We start from the raw sequence: 8,933 nt of genomic DNA, 5'->3' as shown, positions 1-8,933 counted from the left end.
TGTACTTGCTAGTTACTTAGAAAATGGTGCAAATTGTTCTTTGGTCTCAGCTACTGTACCCAAGTCAGACTTCTCTTGAATGTTACCTATTTTCTTATTGCTATGGCCTTACTGCAAAAGGTACTGGTTATCTCCATTTTTGGCCACTTGGCCATCACAATAATACTTTGCCTTCACAATTAACTTAAATGTAGTCAGGGTTGTTATCTTGTGCTGAAACAAATGGACAAAGGAAGGCTTCTACTAGATACTTTAGTCTCCAAACACGGGGACTGCAAGCAAAACGCTAATTTGGAATGATCCACAGCCCTTACTACTTCCTAAATCTCCAATAGAAATTACTGAAAAGACTTAAGTGGCTTGGGTGACAATCATCACAGGTCATTAAAACAATTTGTCTGGATGGACAGTTAGGGTTAATGCCACAGAATATTCACAAACTTTTCTTTGTTTTTTTAACATATCGATATCTTATAAAACCACTGCAAAGAGATTTCTGAAATCCAAGGTGATCCTGTCATGCCTGAACATGCTTTTTCAGGGCTGCAGGATAAGGGTGGCGCATGGGGTCTGACACAAATGAGAAATCCTGGAGCAGTAAGCTCCAGACTGATGGAAAGTCAGAAAAAAATTGTTTGGCGTTTGGTTGAGAGCTGTAACTTAAAGGATCACAAACAACTGTAGATAACGTTTAATTTTATTTTCTATCATAGTTGCAGTCCTTTTGTTTAAAAACTACATGGATAATAACATGTAGAAGATTATATGGTCGAAATTGTGGCTAAAGGTTTGGGCAAACTAACTACTCTATCAAAATTGTTATTCCAGTAGTACTGTACACCAGAACATTGTAGCCTTGGGATTCATTATGTAAGACCAAAACCATGGAAGAGAAGCAACTGCCTGTGCTGGACACATGACAGCTCATAGCACTGGGTCAGATGCATCTCGTTTGATCCTTTGTCATCCAGCAAGACAGACAGTGGAACCCTGGGGTGCGATATCCACATTTCGTAACTGGAGTCTCACTATGAGAGGAGGAGAGGAGCAGGCAGCTGTCCAAGTAGCTGTACAATCAAGAATTTGGAGGGTGGACTTCCTTTAGGAAAAGGGATAGCACACTTTTGAATATTTAACTTTCTTTTCTTTTAATAAAGCCAGTGTGGTAATAGATTTGATTAATTATTTTTGAATGAGAATTTGTAGTTGATTGACAACCAAGGCAATTTTCCAGCATTTTCAGAAATAGAGGTTCAGTGTTTTATTATTTATTCATTGAAATTTGTCAGGCCCTATTGGATAAGTGTAGACCAGTAGCAAATTAGTAGATCTAAGTTCTACCTTATTTCCATTCCTTTGCAAAGTCATATGAACTTGATGTCAGATGTGGCTTTTGTTATTTTGATCACACATCCGTAAGCAAAGCAAATCTTTCTAAACTGTTGTAACATTTTCTGCCTCATATACCAAGTGCTGTTGGAAAAATAGGCCATAAGGAAAAGATCAGATTTCAGTAAGTGCTATGTCACATATGTGCTTCCATTCACAGTCTTCTAAGACCCAGGTTTTTATTTACAGAGTACTACAAACATACACAGTGTCTGTTACTCCACTGTTCAGAATACCAAATGTTTGGTAATTGCGCTGACAGCTTGTGAAAAAAGCAGTGCTGTTGACCCCAATTACTACAATCTGATTAAGAACAAAGAAAATTAAGTTCATTCACAGTTCTAAATTCATAATCTCTTGCCAGTGTAAATTAATTAATGCCTGGCTAAGGCTGCTCTAAACCATTCATGTCCAACCCAGCAAATCTGTCATGGACAGAGACACTCACCTGGGCAAAGGCATCATATTCAAACGACCTTAGCTACCAGTTTGCCAAATGCAAGTTTCTTTCTTCAATAAGACTAAAGGTTTAGATATGGGGGGAAGGGGGTTGTAAACCTTCAAAATGTCAGCTAGATATAAATACTATGAGCTCACAGCTTTAGCCCAGAAGTAACTACGATATCATGCTCACATTTACGAAGGAATATAAAAAAACATGAGTTTTTTAAATAGTTACAGCATTAAATATTAGAGAATGATCTTCTGGGAACACATACAGTAACGTTCAGTTCTTTGCTGCTTTATTAGTAACTTCATTGTGTAAATGTCAATTTTTCTTAAGTCTAGAAAAATACAGGAGTCATGCTGAAAAAAATAACTCAATAATATACAGTAGATACTTGAAATGGTTCACTAGGGATAGGATCACAAAATCATAAAATTATAGAATGTTTTGGGTTGGAAGGGACCTTGAAATATGGGACCATGGGCAGGGGCATGTTTTACTAGATCTGGTTGTTCAAAGCCTCATCCAAGCTGATCTTGAACATTTCCAGGGATGGGGAATCCACAACTTCTGTGGAAAATCTGTTCCAGTATCTTATCATGAAAAATATCTTGCTTATGTCCCATCTAAATGCACTCTCCTTCAAACTAAAGCCATTGCACCTTGTCCTGTCACTTTAAATCTTGGTAAAAAGTCTCTCTCCATCTTTCTCATAAGCCCTCTTAGGGGCCACAACAGGACCCAGTAAGGCCACAATAAAGTCTCCACAGAGCCTTCTCTTTTTCAGGCTGAAAAACTGCAATTCCCTCATCCTTTCTTCACAGGAGAGGTGTTCCAGATCTCAATAGGAGTACCTGATACCCATTAACTTTATTTTTCTTTAAAACTAAGATAAATGGAAAGTGATTTTTTTTCACAGCTAAATTTTTTAGTTTATATGAATAAATTGCCTCAGTTTAGAAGCACATGTATTGGTAAAATTGGAGAATAAACTTTTCAAAGTTTAAATTCATGAACTCGCTAGCAATACATACAAACTGACTCAGTTCTAAACATGCAATGTTTGAAATATTCAGGGGGGGCCCTGAGTTGTTCGGATCTCTCATTCATGAAGTAGGTTCAGCAAATATAGGAAATACTTGTCTATCAGTTCTGGACAGAAGTAATACTGAAAAACTGGCAAATCAACAGAGCTGTATTTGAAAATATGTTCATAAGCCAAATCAAGTGATGTAAGGATTTAAGATTAATGAAAGCATTCCCTAATAGACCTTATATCACTAAGGGATTTAAGACTGTCAGCACTGAGCAGAGTGGCCAGCTGAATATTTTTAACAGTAAAATAATCTTTCTAGTCCTGTTAATTTAGTATTTATCCAAAAAAGAGAGAACCTGTCTGAATCTCAAGGTCAATCAGACTAGTCAGTATTAATATTACTAGTCAGTAATATAGTACTCACAATTTAATGACTATGGCTCGGGCAGTTGGAACAAGGAATAAATGAAATATGGAGGATTCCTGAACATATGAATCTGGAGCAACTTCACAGTCAGCAATGCTTTAATCTGTAATAGCAAAATAAGGCATGGGCTAAAAGCCCCAGAGCTCAGTACTGATGAAAATGCTTGAAAGAGCTTATAACGGACTAAGCTGCATTAGCAGAAAGATAAAACAGATCTTTCACTGGATGTAGATCTGTCAGCAGTGGGTGATTAATACAAGAATTTGATTAAACTTTAAATCCATCCTTGTTTAAGTTTTTCCAGGTTCTACTTTATGCAGTTTGTGTTCCTTGACACTGTTTCACAGCACATATAGTGGAACAGAGTCTGATATATAGGCCAGAAAATGCAGCCTCTGAACAACATGCGATTTTATTTCAGGTAATTGCCAAATAACTCTTAAGCATCAGAATTTTATTTTTAATTTCTGCTTTAAAAACCCATCTGCATAGAAAAAACCCCTCTGAAGTAATAATGAGAACAAATGCTGAGGGATAAAATTACAGATTATTCAGTGGCCTCAGGTAGAACAATTTGGAGAAAATTGTTTCTTAGTGTGAAATCTGGCATTTCTTATTGGATGTGAGAAGAATCTGGTGAATAAGAAATTTTAATTTCACTAGGTCAAAACCGTACAGAAATGCTATCATTGACCCCACACATTGGTAGCCATACTGTCAAGACTTTGCCATCTATCTCCCAATTCTGGTGCTGAAGGGGACCTTTTAAGTGGAAAATTCCATCAGACAAACGAGTCCAGTTCAGTTCTGTAGTTTTGTGCATATTTTGCTTGTAGTCCCTTTGTAATGAAAATTTTGTATTTTCAGTCTTGGTCTTCAAAGCTACTGTGTCTAGTAGAAATAAGAATGCTACCAACATCAGAAAATTGGGCAAAGGAAGAAAGATGAGGTACTTTCACGTAAAAGAAATTCTGGTGATCTGGGAATCAACTGAGATGGAAAGAATTTGTCTGTATGTGAAGGATGTACTGGGTAACTCCATGTTTCAGCAAAGAAACCATGTGCAGAGGGGGATAAATTTAGCCTCTTTGCAGGATTATGGACAAAATCAAAGGAACCAAGAGATTCAAATTTAGTTGCTGGGTATAATATTGCCCCAACATTGTTGTGCTCCTACTCATATTTCACACAGAGCTGGGATAGTTAACTCTGTATGGAGAAATAGTTATCAAAGAGTAAATATTCATTTTCATATATATGCTTAAAATTGTAAAGACTGAAGTTCCTCATGCTTGGTAGGACATGGTGAAAGATAATTGGATTAGAACAAATGAAGGCCAAAAAAGGAAGAAAAAGTAGAATGTACGCATCTGTAAGGCACAAGATATTTGGAAAAATGATGACTTGGGAACGGAAGAAAAGAAAGATCTCAAAATGAACCAGAAATGAAGAACCAGCACTGTCTTTTCTATATCGTGGCAAAGAGGGCTTTCATCAGGACAGAAAAACATAATTTCATGCAAAAAGTTAGGCATCCCCAAATGTTCTCTATTAACCCCCTATAACTCCTTCAACCAATATGCTAGAAGTCTTTTTTATCATTCCTCATTATTCTTCTTCTTTGGAGTTCTCCAGTGTTATTCCTTTCACTCTTTCCCCACTACACCCTTGCCCGCAAAAAAATTTCCACACCGTGCTGTCTTGTCTACCATATCAAATGTTACCAACAGTACATTTAGAGGCTGTTTTGCCTGCCACAAGTCCTCAAACAGAAAAAAAGTTTGTTTGACAAACTGACTGTTTGGCTGTTAAAGATGTTGAGAGAATATGCTTCAGCCTCTTGATGCTGATACTTTAAATTAATAAAGCTGTTCATTTTAGTATTGCAAAGCAGTCTAATAATATAACAAGGGCTGTATAAAATATAGAATATATCACATTAATATAACTTCATTGTTAATGAACACTTTACTATTGAGAGTGTTTCTGATAGGATTTAGACATAAATTGTCTTGGGACTGTTGCTAAATTTCTTACCAATAATAAAACAGATTTTTTGTTGATAAACTTTGTCTGTCATATAACTATTCTCTTCATAGAAACAAATAGAAAATATCCATATTTGGAAAAAAGTGCCATAAAATGCTGTTATATTATGCTGAATCAATTACACCCTCATCAGACTAGCAGTATGGTATAAACATGCTAATACTGGTAGTGGGTTTTTTTAAGTTCTTTAGGTAAAGAACTTTTCTAATCATACTAATTGTAACTATTATGGTAGTAATTAATTGAGAAACACCCAAGGCCGGAAATCTGTAGGCGCTGCTCTAATTTACAAGTCTGATTAAATGCAACATAGTGAATGGCACTTTGATGGTTTCTGCAATTTTACTACCTTTCATTTCACCAGAGCTGGAGTTCTGGGAATTGCATTAAAGTGACAAAGAAGGGCTTGCAGAATTGAGTCTGAGTGTTCTGTGCATATCACATTATTATTGATATATTTCTGCTGTTCAAGTTATCTATATCCCTACCTGGATAATGGAGAGCTAACTATTGTCTCCACGTTGTATTTCTCTAGTTGCCCTGTATTGAGTTGCAGAGAAACTTATGTCCTTTATCTGGTTTCCCTCATCTGGGCTAGGAAAACTCAATTCTTTAAAAACTGTATATTCCAAATAACTTCTGACACAACCAAGAGATAACATCTCGATGTCAAGCTCTTTATATAATGTCTTAAGCTGGACATTGCACCTACTTAAGACCAGAAAAAGCACTGTAACCCTTCATATCTTCCACACAGCAACGCTACTAATATATAGGAAGTGTCTTCTGTCTTGAGCCAACACTTGGCATCTTAATTGGTTAATTAATTAATCCACTAAAGCTACAGATTCCTTCCTACAACACTCCTGGGCAGTTATTTTTTGTATTGCAAGCATGCTTCCTAATTATAATACTGTACATTATGTATATGCAAGCAGCTTATGTTTTATGAATTTCATCTCCCTGGTTTTAGAGCAATTTGCTGTCAGTCTCTGACTTATTTACCATGTGCTTGTAACTCCACATAGCTGCTCATATACCATGAATACATTCCTTTGCAATTACAGCATTTAGTAACGATGTCAGCAGCACCTGGAAAAGATCAGATTGTCTTCCAAGTGACCAGACTGTCCCCAAATTTTCTATATACCCCCATAAACCCGAGATGTACCCCAGTCTGACAGAAAATAATTTTTAAAAATTGCTTAAATGCTGTTTTACAAGCAGATATAGTTCTGCCTTTTTGTAATTTCAAGAAGAGTTATCTCCTTAGTTTATCAGGAATTTAAGACAGGATTGTTAAAAGTTTTACTGAAACAAAGGCAGCCTTTCTCCTGTCTTCTTTAGTAGACATGCTGCCTAAGAAAAGCACTGGATATGATTTCTTCTTTGATGCAAGTATGTGGACCTTTTTTTTTTTTTTTAATGTCTTTATTTTTCCCTTCCCGAAGAAAAGATACAAGGACTCCCTGAAGCAACAACTCAGCCTCAGGTATATTGATCACCATAACTGGTCTACTCTGGCCTCCAATCGGGAGGCCTGGGACACACCATCTATAACGCTGCTGATGCTTTTGAGAAAGCAGGCAGGATCACCCTTGAGGAGAAAAGACAATGCAGAAAGAATCGAGCCTTGCAGAACATACCATCTAAGGAGTCTTTCTGCTGTGCCTTTTGCAACCGGACATGCCTATCTTGTACTGGCCTTTTTAGCCACCAACGCGCTTGCAAGAAACGTGGGTAGAGCCCTTCCCAAATCTTCGTTCGCGAAGCCTAGCCATGATTATTCCCTAAATCCTTGCACACTGATTCGTATCTTTCCAGTGTATTTCTGGTAGGCTCATTGGCTTGTAATTACCAAGATAATTCCTATCTTTTCAAAATGCACTTCTTCAGTTCACTACACTCTCCCTCTGACTTTCCTGAGTTGTCTGTGACAGTCTGAAGTGTCTTATCTAGTTCTTTACATTTCCTGACATGTAATTTAGGTAATTTTTTTTCCTTTTGTGTATTTCTCAGCTTGCCTATTTTTACTGTATCTCCACTGAAAATTATACAAACATCCAGCTTTCTTCTAATCTAAGATTTAAATACACATTATAAAATGTAACAATTTTTATCCTATAAATAGTATTTAGATAAACACATATCAAACATTAGACCTGTAATAATAGATTGGATACATTATCCTAAATATTATGGTACTCACAGATGCTTAAAAGAAGAAATGTAAAAAAAATAAACTGGTATAGATGGACAGCAGCCAACTACTGTCCCACATCTAGACTGGAAGAACCTGTTCCCTCCCCTCTTACTGGCTCACAGTCAGCCAGAACCAGGACACATGTCCTGGTTAGAACGGCTGGGACCAATTCATCACTGGATGGGTGTAACCCAAAACTGTGTATTCTATAGCCTTCCATGCCATTTCCCAGAAACTGTTGTCAGTAGAGGTCTGCGAGGTGGGAAGATGTTCCTGTCCTCATACCCTTTTATGGAATTCCCCGCTCTGATACCCTTTTATGGAATTCCCCGCTCTGAGGGAGGGACTGAGCACTCCCATCTGAACTGGAGAATATATAAACTGGGAGTTTTGGAACCTTTGCACCACTCGTGGGATCCAGAGGAAGACTGCAGACCACCGCTCTCAACCAGACTGAGACCACCATCCTCGACTGGATTGTAATCACCACTTTTGACCAGACTGCAACAGCTCTCCCACCAGCAGGTTTTTTCCCCTCTCCCTTTACTTTGGACTCGGGGGGGACCAAGGAACACTGTAGAACTCGATGACACGGGGAGCAGACAGCAGCAGCGGCGTGATGGTGCGGGCTTGTTCGCAGCTTCTTCCCCCCTTTCCTGGTCGGTCCGAAGTCGCCTCTTGCCGGGTTCGGCGGGGAGAGGGGGCGATGGTGGCTCTCCGCAGCGTGGGGTCTGGGCCACGCGGCAGGAATCGCTTTCGTGAACGAGCAAGCGGCGGCGGGCATGGTCGGGCAGGCAGGGCAGACGGGACAGACAGCGCACGGCGGCGGCGCACGGCGGCGGGGGGGGGCCGTGGCGGCGGCGGGCGGAAACAGCGCGGCTTCTGGCTAAGGCAGCTTGGGGCGACCCCCGGGTCGGCAGCGCCGGCACAGGAGGGGTGGGGGGGCCGGCTCCACGCGGCAGTACAGCGGGACCGGGTACGGCTCCAGGCGGCAACACGGCAGCAGCTTTAGAAGCGGCGGCGGGAAAAACGGCAGCGGGGGGGGTGGTGGAGGGCTCGCCGCGGGGGGAGGCACAGCTGGCAGTGGCTTCCCTGGCGTCCTGCATAGAGCTAGAATTGCTGAAGGACGAACTGCTGCTGGGGCCGCTGGCTGATGATCGGGTAGAAGCTTGCTCTTTGAAATTCGTCGGTAGCACGATTGTTGAGATAATGAATAAAAGCTGAAAAACTGACTTCCTCTCTTTGCTTTCAGTTTCGCTGCTCGCTTATGCAGCATAGGCTAAAACTGTAACTTGACTCGCAGTCCTTATAAATTTTTTTTCTTTTTTTTCTTCTTTTTTTTTTTTTTTTTTCAGTCCTTATAAATTTCTCTGTTTCAATT

The sequence above is a fragment of the Neopelma chrysocephalum genome, unplaced genomic scaffold (assembly GCF_003984885.1).
Source record: "Neopelma chrysocephalum unplaced genomic scaffold, ASM398488v2 Primary Assembly neopelma1_96684, whole genome shotgun sequence".
Lineage (NCBI taxonomy): Eukaryota > Metazoa > Chordata > Aves > Passeriformes > Pipridae > Neopelma > Neopelma chrysocephalum.
The sequence above is the reverse complement of the archived record's forward strand: the minus strand, read 5'-3'. Positions refer to the sequence as shown.